Here is a 13169-nt window from a genome sequence, read left to right on the forward strand (position 1 = left end):
GAAGAAAGACTCAAGATATTTGTTAATTTTCTCTGCAATAGTTTTATTCCCCAGTATAATTTCCATTGTCTCAATGGGCAAGGGACCTATATTAAATTTTGTCAAATTTTCCTTTCCATAAAACATGGGTGAAGAATCTAGGGTAACAGTCTACTGAAGTCATAGAGGGGTGTGCATTGTCAGAATATCGATGTTTAGGATGAGGTGTTAAACTAAATCTCATCTGCTCTGTCAGAATGATATAAAAGATCTCACAACTGTAAAGAGCAGGGGACTTCCACCAGGTCTGTTTAGCGATATCTATCCCTCAACTGATATAATTTTGTCATCATTATCTAATAATCTGTTTTTGAAAGGTTGTGTGTGAATTGCCGATCAGATTTCTTCCACAACAAACATCAAATGTATTTCATTGGCAATGCAGAAATTTGATTCACATGTACTTAGTAAAAGGCCCATGCTAATACAAAGAATTTCTCTATGATTCAATTTATACAAGAAAGAAGCTCCAGTTGATTTTTTGGCACCGAGTTTAGACTTAACAGTGTTTTCTTTGAAGGTATAGGGTATGTGAAATAAATAGGTCATTTGGATAACTTGTAATTTAAGAGGAAAATGCATGGTTTGGGAAGGAAGCATTTCAAATTTTTTTTAACATTTGAGGACAAATTTCAGAAAAGATGTCATCATGAAACATTAATCATTTAAGCTGTTTGACCTCCTGAGTATATCAAGGATTTTATTTTTTGTTTCAAGATTTCCTGTATCCACAGAATATTATTTTATCCTATTACACCAACAAGGAGAAGGGACTGAAAGCATCATGTTCCTTGATCCTGATTTGGGAGAACATATTTGAAATCCTTCTCTAAAAAAATTGGAATTGATTTTACACTCAAAAAAGATGCTCAAATCACAGCAACACACTCAAAATGCTGGAGGATCTCAGCAGGCCAGGCAGTATCTATTGAAAAAAAGTGCAGTTGATGTTTTGGGCTGAGACCCTCTGGCAGGACTGCACTTTTTTCCATAGATGTTGCCTGGCCTGCTGAGGTCCTCCAGCATTTTGTGTGTATGGCTTGGATCTATAGCACCTGCAGATTTTTTTCTGGCTTCTACTCATATAATGAGTTTATTATGTTAAGTTCACAACTTTTGAAATAATAGGCGCAGATAAAAAAAGTTTATATAAAATTAGAGAAAAAATTCAAGGCCTAAAAGTTTGTTTATTTAATTCAATATTTTACGTGCTAAGTGATGGAATTTTATCAAAAACAAAATAACCAAATGTAGTCATATACCAATAGTGCATTTCCAGATTATCTGTGTCCTGCATGTGTAGATACACATGCACCAAGCAGTTGATCAAGTGCCAGAAAATCAAATGACTTGTGGCTTAAAATCTATCACATCAACAAGGCTTATGAATGCCTTTAATACTGAAATAGGTTATACTGGGCAGATTGAGGACAGCTTCAGTATTAGTTAAGGGGCCCAACCTGATCAAGACCTCTGCTGACCTCCCTACCTCTTCTCCTAACAATCATAGAACAGAACAGCATAGGAACAGACCCTTTGGCTCATGATGCTGTGCGAACTAATTAAATTAATGATCAAATGCCCAAGCAAGCTAATCTCTTCTGGCTACACAATGTTGATATCTATTCCATTGTCAGCACATTCGTGTGCCTGTCTAAGAGTGCTTTAACATCTCGAGTGCATTTGTCTCCACCACCACCCCTGGAACCATCAGCACATTCCAGGCACCAACCACTCTCTATGTGGGGGAAGAGAAAACGTCTCCTTTGAACGTAACCTTTCTCACTTTAAATGTATGCCCTCTGGCATTAGACAATTCATCCCTAGGAGAAAAGAAACCAATAGTCCTCTTGTGCCTTGCAAGATTTCATAAACCTCTACCAGATCATCCATCAGCCTCTGCCATTCAGAGAAAACAACCCAAGTTTACCCAAATTTTTTCTGCGAAAAATGAGGGAAGTGCAAGACAGATATATTCCAAGTAAGCAGAAATTTTCGAATGGAAGAAGGACACTACCGTGGCTGACAAGTGAAGTCAGAGCCAAAGTAAAAGCAAAAGAGAAGGCATACAAGGAAGCCAGAGCTAGTGGGAAGATAGAGGATTGGAAAACTTTTAAAAACTTGCAGAAGGAAACTATGAAGCTCATTAGGAAGGAAAAGATGAATTGTGAATGGAAGCTGGTAACTAATATCAAAGAAGATACTAAACGCTTTTTAAAGTATATAAAAGGTTAAAAGAGAGTAGAGGATAGATATAGGATCAATAGAAAATGGCACTGGAGATATTGTCATGAGAGACATAGAGATGGCAGAGGAACTGAATGCATATTTTGCATCAGTGTTCATAGTGGAAGTCATCTGCAGTATACCGGACATTCAGGAGTGTCAGGGAAGTGAAGTATGTGCAGTGTAAATTACCACTGAGAAGGTGCTCAGGAAGCTTAATGGTCTGGGGGTGGATAAATCTTCTGGACCTGATGGAATATACACTCGGGTTCTGAGGGAAGTAGCTGGAGAGATTGTGGAGGCGTTAACAATGATCTTTCAAAAATTGATAGATTCTGGCATTGTACTGGATGACTGGAAAATTGCAAATGTTACTCTGCTATTTAAGAAGGGTGGGAGGCAGCAGAAAGGAAACTATAGACCTGTTAGCCTGACATCAGTGGTTGGGAAGTTGTTGGAATCAATTGTTAGGGATGAGATTATGGAGTACCGGGAGGCACAAGACAAGATAAGCCAAAGCCAGTATGGTTTCCTGATAGAAAAATCCTGACTGACTAACCTACTGCAATTTTTTGCAGAAATCACAAGCAGGGTAGACAAAGGAGATGCAGTAGATGTGGTGTACTTGGATTTTCAGAAGACCTTTGACAAGGTGCTGCACATGAGGCTGCTTAGCAAGATAAGAGGCCATGGAATTACAGGGAAGTTACTAGAATGGAGCATTGCCTGATCGGCAGGAAAGAGAGAGTGGAAATAAAGCGATCTTATTCTGGCTCACTAGGTTACCTGTGGAATTCCACGGGGGTCGGTGTTGGGTCCGCTGCTTTTTACAATATGTGTCAATGATTTGGACTGTGGGATTAATGGATTTGTGGCTAACTTTGCTGATGATACCGAGATAGGTTGAGGAACAGGTAGTGTTGAGTAAACAGAGAGCCTGCGGAGAGACTTAGATAGTTTCGGGGAACGGACAAAGAAGTGGCAAACGAAATACAATGTTGGAAAGTGTATCGTCTTGCATTGTAGTGGAAGAAATAAACTGGTAGACTATTATTTAGATGGGGAGAGAATTCAAAATGCAGAGATGCAAAGCGACTTGGGAGTCCTTGTGCAAGATACCCTTGTAACCAAGGTTAACCTCCAGGCTGAGTCGGTGGTGACGAAGGCAAATGCAATGTTGGCATTCGTTTCTAGAGGTACAGAATATAAGAGCAGGGATATAATGTTGAGGCTCTATAAGGCACTCATGACACCACTTGGAGTATTGTGTGTAGTTTTGAGCTCCTTATTTTAGAAAGGATATACTAACATTGGAGAGAGTTCAGAGAAGATTCACAAGGATGATTCCAGGAATGAAAGGGTTACTGTAAGAGGAACATCTGGCAGCTCTTGGGCTGTATTCCCTGGAGTTCAGGAGATTGAAGGACATCCATTTTGAACACAGATATGGAGAAATTACTTTAGTCAGAGGGTGGTCAATCTATGGAATGTGTTGCCACGAGAGACTGTGGAGGCCAAGTCATTGGCTGTATTTAAGGCAGAGATGGATGAGTTCTTGATTAGCCAGGGCATCAAAGGGTATGGGGAGAAGGCAGGGGAGTGAGGATGATGGAAGAATTGAATCAGCCGATGATTGAATGGTGGAGCAGACTCGATGGGCCAAATGGCCTACTTCTGCTCCTGTATCTTGTGGTCTTATGGTCTAACATCTGCAAATAGTACATGCCCTCTAAAGCAGGCAGCAACCTGATAAACCTCTTCTATACCCTCTATAAAGCATCAACATCTTTCCATAATGGGGTGACCTTCTATAATGGGACGATTATCTTACTTCTCTAGAATCCTCTTCCTACTAATTCTGTACCTCTCCCAGCCTCATTCCCTGACCCTTAACTACCTCCCCAAAGCACCTTCTTCTATGACCTCTTGACTTAATACATTTTGGGAATTTTGTGGAGGCAAGGCTATGTGTCTTGTATGTGGTGAGATATTGGAATCTAGAGTCTGTGCAGGGTCCCCTATGTGGAGTCATTTGAAAGTGCTTTTTTTTTAACCCTATCTGAATCTCTACAGTAGTTTAAGCTGTCTTTGTTTTATAGCTGACAGATCTCATCAACAATCATTTTTGTGCTCAGTTTTGCTTGCTATTGTGGGTACATTTTATTTTTGGGAAAAGTACAGAAGGATAACTAAACTGACACCACTCCTGTACTGCCACAAAGAGGCCGTTCAGCTCCTCATATTCTATCTCAGTAGCTTCCAACCTGATGGCATGAACATCGATTTCTTCAGCTTCCCCTTCTCATTTTCCATTCCACATTTTGGTTCCGCTCTTACTCATTCTCTTCTCCTCACCTCCCCCTTCTCCCCACCTGCCCCTTCTCCCATGGTCCACTCTCTTTTCCTATCATATTCTCTCTTCTTCAACCCTTTACCTTTCTCTCCCTATCACCACCCAGTTTCTCATTTCATCCTTCCTCCCCCACCCACCTGGCTTCACCTATCAAATTCTAATCTTTACTCCTTCCCCTCCCTCTCACCACCTTTTTCTGGCTTTCTTCCCATCCTTTCTAGTCCTGATGCAGGGGCTTGGCCCAAAATGTCGACGGCTTATTTCTTTCCATAGATGCAGCCTTACCTGTGCATTCCTCCAGAATGTTGAACGTCTTACTCTGGATTTCCAGCACCTGCAGATTCTCGTGTTTATCTAAGAAATGGAAACTGGAAATGCCTATTGTTAAATAAAACGGATTGGGAGGGTAAGGTTATCGAACTTCTAGGATTCTTTGTTAAATTTTGAAGAAAGAGTATGAAGCAGAGGTGTGGGCACGTTGGCACCAGTGACCAATGTGACTAGCAGCAATATCCTGCATATGGTTCATGAAACTGCTTTTCCCTTTTCCTCCTCCTTTAAACTATACTCGTACTACTAACCTGTGTGTGATTGGGCCTGTGATTTACATTTTGATAATGTGTTTTTGGACCAACTAAGCAATCTGGCACTTTTGCTGTCTCCGAGGGAATTTGGTGGGGTTGAGAATGGAGTGTACCTAATGGCGGAACGCGAACCCATGATCAGATCCAAATCTTGACCAACTCGCTGATTAAAGCATTGAGCAAATTGAAATCAACCAGGACAAGAGCGAAAGGTGAGTGGGTGTTCAACACTGTCTGAATCTTTGAATCTCCGTCTACCTGTGTTTGACCAGTCTCCTTCTCCCGCTCGCTCACTGCTGGCAGAGGAAGGTGCAGGTGGATTGGACTTATTTTTAGAGGACTCTGCAGTTCATGTTGTTTGTGTTTCTGGTTACTCTTTTTATTACTAATTTGCACGATTTTGATTGGGGCAAGTTGAACTGGACCGAACTAAACTGAACACTTCTAGACTCTGGTTTGACGTTTAATATTCTGTGTGTTATTTGCTCAGTTTTTGCTGTTTGTGCAATTTATTTTTTTGCATGTTAGGATGTCTTGTGTTTTCTTTGAATGGGTTTCATGGTGTTTCTGTGTTTTGTGGCTGTCTGCAGAATGATGAATCTCAGGGTTACATACTGCAAACATACTTTGATAGTAAATGTACTAGGATTTTTCAAAAAGTTTAAGTTCAAACTTTTTTTCTTTACAGATGACAAATGCAGAATGTAGGCTGTCTAATTGGGTAATCTGAAATTTAGGAGAATGGATTGTATTTGGTAAAGAAGGAAATGAATAGTACTTTAAAAAAATACTTTTTAATAAACAAGCTTCAAATAAGTCATCAACCTTTTTAAAAACAGAAAATGCCGGAAACACTCAATATCTGGGCAGAAATAATTTTTTTTGGGTTGATTACCTTTCTGAACGTTGACCTCAAAATTTAAAAAAGAAAAACCATATACCATTGCAACACACACACATTGCTGGAGGAACTCAGCAGGTCAGGCAGCACCTATGGAAAAGAGTAAACTGTCGATGTTTCAGGCTACGATCCTTCTTCAGGACTCATTACCACTACACCAATTAGGTAAAGGAACTAGACAATGTGTATATCTTAGTATCAACCCAATATGTTTGGGAGAATGGCCTTCACTTTCCTATTTCTAAACTGCACATACATACCAAGCTGACTTCTATGGATGTGCAAACATGAGGAAATCTGCAGATGCTGGAATTTCAAGCAACACAGAAAAATTGCTGGTGAACACAGCAGGCATTCAAAGGGTCCCGGCCCAAAACGTAAACTGTACCTCTTCCTATAGATGCTGCCTGGCCTGCTGCGTTCACCAGCAATTTTTATGTGTGTTTCTATGAATGTGACAGGCTTTGTTTTTTATAATGCAGCATGCATATACACAACATTGATTCTTAGCAAATATTACACTGAAATCAATAGCAGATATTATATTGTATTTACATGTGTGCTCCCTGCCTGAGCCATAGTTTTATTGACACAAGATCAGTCGGGACATGGAGAAACACATGTATGCATTTTACTGCATACCATCAGTATAAGACAAATGCAAATCATTCAAATATTTTTGATAACAAAATGAAAAATGTTGTTGATAACTACACCATGGGACTATAAAAAGCAAGTTATGCCAAAATACTGCAGATGCTGGAAATCTAAAATGAAAACACAAAATAAAGATAATATTTGAAAAACAAATTAAAATATCGTAAATAATGTTCAGGGGAAATTAACATTAAATATTAAAAAATAAGTAACAATTGTGTGAATAATGATAAATATTAACCTTAAAGTAGTCACTTACCTTTTTTTCTTTCTCCTCCTTGTTCTCAGGTTTACTGTGCCGGTTGAAATTGATGGGGTTTTGGATCCTGTACCATAATTAACATGACTCGATTTGAGAAATTTTCCCAGCATTATGTTAGAAAATGTCAAACAAAACTGCTCTGCTGGTAGGGTCCATGTGGAATTCAGCAGCAAGTTTACAAGTTAAAATGAAGGTACTCTTCGGATCAAGGTGCCAAATGTATTAAAGCTACTGAGTTTAATTACAATCTAGTAATAGCCTTCCATTCCAATAATATCTAATGAGGGGAAGAAATCTTACTTCACCACTGGAAACAAATATTCAAGAAATAGTCTCTCAATAGCTAAAGGGAAGCTACAATGTTCAGTTGCATACCCATAAAATGCATATGCCTACTGACTTCTGGGCGCTTAAACCTGCTGCTTCTCTATCTCTACTTGGCTGTTTGTTTTTTTTTGTTTTTTCAAAGTCTTGGGAAGCTATTTTCTTCCCCATGATTCAAAGTGGAGTAACACCTTGTGCTTAAAAACTATAAGACACAACAAAGGAGCATTACCAAACATAATTGTTCATCAAGCCATATGAGACCATGACTGGTAAAGAATTCAAATCAGGAGGCCAAAAATGGAACGCTGGAGATATCCTGGAAACTTGACGGCCGCAAGCAATTTGAAAGTGGGGCTCCTTTGCATCCCACTTTCCAACAATACCAATGTTGAAGAACAAAGGTGGGTGAAATATTGATCAGATAAGCATGATAATAATGTTTTTAGCCTGTTGAACGTGGATTACTTCTCTCACCCAGATGATATACTGGCTTTTAAAAAAAAATAGCATCAGTGGAAATTTCAGAGCTTCAGACTATTGTCCTTGTCTACCAGAGTGATGCCAGAGGATTACATGTCTGCTTACGTTGCAGTATTGATCAAGTCATGAAGGGATAAGCTGAGTAATTACAGGTCAATAAATTTATCTTTGTTGTTGGGTAAATTATTACGACAGCATATATATGCTAAGTGAGACTAAGGAAGTAACAAGGACTGTTGTGAGAAGAGCATTTGCTGTAGTCTAAATGAACTTCAAGGGTTTGCCAAGATTCTTCATGGCAAATTAGTTCCATGGCATCAAATTGAGAGTGGCAAATTGGATCCAAAATGATATCAATAGTAGGAAGCAAATCATGCAAGATCAGATATTTGATGTTAGACATACATATAGAACAATACAGCACAGAAAAGGCCCTTTGGTCAACAATGTTGTGCTGACTTTTTTTGTAACCTGTCTCCAAAATCAATCTAACCCTTCCCTCTCACATAGCCCTCTTTCTTTTTTGATCCATTTGCCTAGCTAAGAGTCTCTGACATCCCCCATATTTTTCTTCAAACATCTTCAAAGTATTAGCCATTCACTTGCTGGGATAAAGTTCCTGTGTTTCCACTCAATCTGTGCAAACATCAAGGTCCCTATCACTAGTGAATGCTGAAGCAAAATATTCATTAGGGATCACCCCTACCTCCTCTGTCTCCAGGCACGTTTCCTCTTTTATCCCTGATCAGTTCTCCCCTCACTCTAGTAATCCTTCTGTTTTTCACAACGTGTGGAACACCTTGGGGTTTTCCCCAATGCAACTTGCAAAGACCTACTCATCTCTCCCTCTAGTTCTCCTAAGTCCCTTCTTAAGCTCTTTCCTGGCTACCTTATAACTCTCAAGTGCCCTGTCTGATCTTAGATACTATAAATACTGTTGACTGAGGTGGTGGAAGAAGATGAAAGGACAAAATAGATGGCAGAAGCAAAGAAGTCAACCATGTGACTTGATAATGATGGGAAGAGCTAATGGAATATTAGAGAGCCATCCAAAGAGACAATGAGGCTATGCAATTAAAAAGGGTGAGAGTAGGTCATAAGGGGTTGAAGACAAATCAGATTGTGAAGAGCATAAAAGTTCTGAAGGGAGGATAGTAAGGAGGAATGTAGGTTCGGTAAGAATACTCAACATTTTGAGTCAACTCCCTGCATATTCTAATGCAGGATCTCGACCAGAAACATTACAAATTCATTCCCCTACTCCTTCTCCCCCACTCCATAGATACCTACTATGTTCCACCAGTAACACACATAAAAGTTGCTGGTGAACGCAGCAGGCCAGGCAGCATCTCTAGGAAGAGGTGCAGTCGACGTTTCAGGCCGAGACCCTTCGTCAGGAAGGGTCTCGGCCTGAAACATCGACTGCACCTCTTCCTAGAGATGCTGCCTGGCCTGCTGCGTTCACCAGCAACTCTTATGTGTGTTGCTTGAATTTCCAGCATCTGCAGAATTCCTGTTGTTTGCGTTTTTATGTTCCACCAGTAATTTATTCTGTCATTTAGAAAATTCTTTGCACTACCCTAATAGGACAGTATTTACCACTTAATATTCTTTAGACCATTTACTTAGCTTTTTTTATATTTTACTTTGTGTTATGTAATTTGACCTTTTGCACTTGTATTAAAATATTCTATGTTATTTATATAGAGTAAACCAAATTTAGAATCTACAGTATTGCTTAGCGCAGCAATAGTAATAGAAAATGTAATGGTCCTTAGAAACCTCTGCCACTTTATGCAGCGTTGCTTTTGTAGTATCTCCAGTAAGTTTACTCTCCTGTAAAGTCCTCTGCTGTCTTCCCAAACTGAAGCAAGAGATTCCATACCACAATACACGCTTTCTTAAATTGATTGCTTGTTTTTCTGATGCACAATTCCCTTTCTCTAGAAAGGTGCAGCCTAACCACACCTCACTGCATGTACACAATTTCTCCAAGTTTCTGGCACATGCTGGAAGATCTCACCTGGTCGCTCACCACCTCTTTGGTCGAGGAAGCTTAAGCAAACAGTGGGTCATCAACACTGGAGCGTTCAAGCACCAGTTCTTAGTAACGTAGATACATACATCTCCACTGCGAGTCACGCTAAAGATCACAGGAATTCTGTCGGCCTGAAAAGAGATGAAATTCTCTAGCTGGATGGCTGCTCCATGGGTGGTATTCTGGAGTCACATTTCTGTCAGGATAATTACACTGCAGTCTTTCATCTTGTGCTGATTCCATCTCAGATGCAGGTAATCCAATTTATTTTTTAGCGATCGAATGTTTGAAAGCAGAATTGACAGTCAAGCTGGCCTGCAGGGTTTTGCTTTTAGTCTCACATGAATATCAGCCCACTTTCCTCATTTTGTTTCCTCGCCAATTATTTCCGATGGTGACTCCCTGGCTGTAGCAGGTGACAGCACAGAACACACAAGCCCATGCTCCAGATCCAATCTGCTATCTTGTAACCCGCTAGTGAGGTAGACTTGCAGTACTTGGTGTTTTTAATATCCAATAGTGAATTGCAATCATAAGAAAGACATAAAGGATGAACAATTGCACCATCAGTTGGAGTCGGAGTGGCCACTGCAACTGGACATGGCCCCATCTTAATGATGGATGTGTTTTACAAGGTCCCTCTGGTTTGATGATCCAGAAGATTAAAGCACATGGAATTCCTGGAGACTTTATAGATTGGATTCAAGATTGCTTGGCCATAGAAGATGTAAGGTAGTAGTAGAGGAATGTTATTTTCACTGGAGGTCTGTGACAAGTGGTTGACAGGATACTGCAAGAACTTTTGTTAATGATAAATACGAATGATTTGGATGGAAGTGCAGGTGGGATGAGATTCATTTACTTATCACATGTATATTGAAACAAAGAGTGAAATGCATTATTTGCATTAACAACCAACACAACCAAAGGTTGTCCTGGGGCAGGCCAGAAGTGTTGCCACACGTTCCAGCATCAACATAGCATGCCCACCATATTCAGCAGAACAGCACAAGCAACAATAAAATAACAACAACAACAATACCAACAATATTTAGAGTCCCTTTCCTCCCACCATCCCAACCACCTACACACAACCACCAGTCTTTGGCCCAGACTCTCAGACCTCCAACCTCTGGACACAGTGACCTGCGGACTTTGACCTTTGAACCTCGACTATCTTTGGCCTTTGACCTTCAGGTTTAGACCTCTGGACTTGCTGATCCCTGGACTTCAACTTTGGACTTACCTGACCTGTGGGTATCAACCCAGGACTTGACAATCCTGGGAAATTGACCTCCAGGATTTAACCATGCGAATCACCAATGTGAGGAATTACCAGCTCTTGTGCCTCCTGCCCTCATGGACCTCCAATCCCTGGACTTGCTACCCTTGTCGAAGGTCCTGTTACTCTTCAACATTGACCACAGGAATCTTTCACTTCAATTGTGTACATTCTAACCAGGACTCTGGTTCTTGCCCTTATTTCTTTATTTACTATATCCAGCCTCAAACTCCTCCTCATCCCTGCCCCTAGACACTAACCTGTCCCTTAGCTCCCTGCATTACTACCTAAACCATTCATACAAATCTAAAACAACGTAAGTCAGAGCAATGACCTCAACAGACATTGCAGTTCGATGTCATCTTGACTGGCGGATTAGTAAGTTTGCAGTCCACACGAAAATTAGCAAAGTTGTGGATAGTAAAGGAGTTTGTTAATGAATTCAATAGAATTTAGACCAGTTGGAAGTGTGGTCAGGGAAATGGCAGATCAATCTGGACAAGTGTGAGTGTCACACTTGGGAGGTCAAATGCAAGGGGATCCTATACTGTAAATGGCAGCACCATGAAGAGCATAGATGTACAGGGGGATCTTGGGGTGGAAGTCCATAGCTTCCTGAAAACAGCATCACAGATTGATAAGGTGCTAAAGGCAGCATATGGCATCCTTAGTCCATGAGCCAAGACCCCAAATTTGGACCACCAGTACCATCTGGGGGGGGGGGGGTGGAATAATTCTCATAGTGATTCTCATAGTGATTTCCTCAACCCCAGTGCTAGAAAATATGTGATAGCATTGCAGCGGTGGTAGCTTTGGGCAGAGTTCCACCGTGGGTTGAGGACAACGTTCCGGAGAGGAGTGGGATGATCAAATCATTGTTAGACCATGTGAATGACATGGCCAGTGACTTGAACCAACAGAAGTTGAACAATATGCTGCGAAGTCCACTCTTAGCTGAGCTGATAACCCTGTGGACAGACTTTCTGGAACTCCTCAGTCACAACAATGGAGAACTATCCACATTCTGGAAATCATACATTGGCATGGTAGTGAACGTAGTACTTGGGCTTCTGCGCGCCTCTCATGAGGGGGACTGGGAGTTGCACCTCCATGCTATAAGAACTATGATCCCATGGTGCTTTGCCTAAGATAAGATGCATTATGCCAGGTACCTGTCCCCTTACTTTGCTCAGATGATGAACCTCCCAGAGAAGAATCCTTCTGTGTATGAGGCCTTCAAGACAGGCCAATTCTCAGTGCAGCTGTCAAGTAACAACCCCTTTGGGCAGATCCCTGTGGACCAGGCTATTGAAGCCACAGTGAGCAAAGACACACAGACTCCTGGAGGCACATCATGGTTCAGCCTGAATGCTGGAGCTATCGAGCGTTACTACATAGCAGCTGAGCACCGTGGTGCATTCCTGGGTCAGTTAAGGGAGATGGTGCAAGGCAACAAATCAGAGCTTTGTCATGCGGAGCTACAGCAGCCAAGAATCCAGAAAGATGAGGAAGCAGTTTCAGCAGTGGTTAGCCCCATTACATGAATAGGTCAACCCATTTTCAGAGAAGTGGGACCTAATTAACATCACTACGGCAAAGGCAGCCCCCAAGGACATTGCCTCCGACCTGATGAAGGCATATGAGATCGGTGAGCAATGCTATGCAACTTCCAAGGATGAGAGACTAGAGGAAGACCCACCAGCAAAGAAATTCCATGACCTAATGAAAACCAACAAGCTGAAAACATTCAGTGATATGTGTAAGAAGAGAGAAGTGAAATCAAATGGGAGGGCGATCATCTTGAAAGCAGACAGGTCTTTGTTTGGACGCATCATAGTGATGGCACGAGGGCGCAGTCTACGTATGGAGGATATCCTTTCTCATCCCCTTGGACCATTGCCCTGGGCCCTGTCCACACCAGAAGGATTGCTGAGAAAGACAAATAAAGCTACTTTAGCCACAACCTTGCAGAAAAATGTAGCAGTAGAACAGCAACTCCCAGGGAACTCTGCTACAGTGG

General features: G+C 41.1%; 1 long non-coding RNA gene across 1 annotated transcript in view; it reads left to right on the plus strand.

The window, feature by feature from the left end:
- Positions 1–13169, plus strand: part of LOC134350532 (uncharacterized) — a 58824-nt gene that overhangs the window by 10940 nt on the left and 34715 nt on the right. Inside the window, exon 2 of the long non-coding RNA XR_010018933.1 lies at positions 7049–7750. This is a non-coding gene — a long non-coding RNA (uncharacterized LOC134350532). The remainder of the gene's footprint in view (positions 1–7048; positions 7751–13169) is intronic.

The sequence above is a fragment of the Mobula hypostoma genome, chromosome 8 (assembly GCF_963921235.1).
Source record: "Mobula hypostoma chromosome 8, sMobHyp1.1, whole genome shotgun sequence".
NCBI classification, from domain to species: domain Eukaryota; kingdom Metazoa; phylum Chordata; class Chondrichthyes; order Myliobatiformes; family Myliobatidae; genus Mobula; species Mobula hypostoma.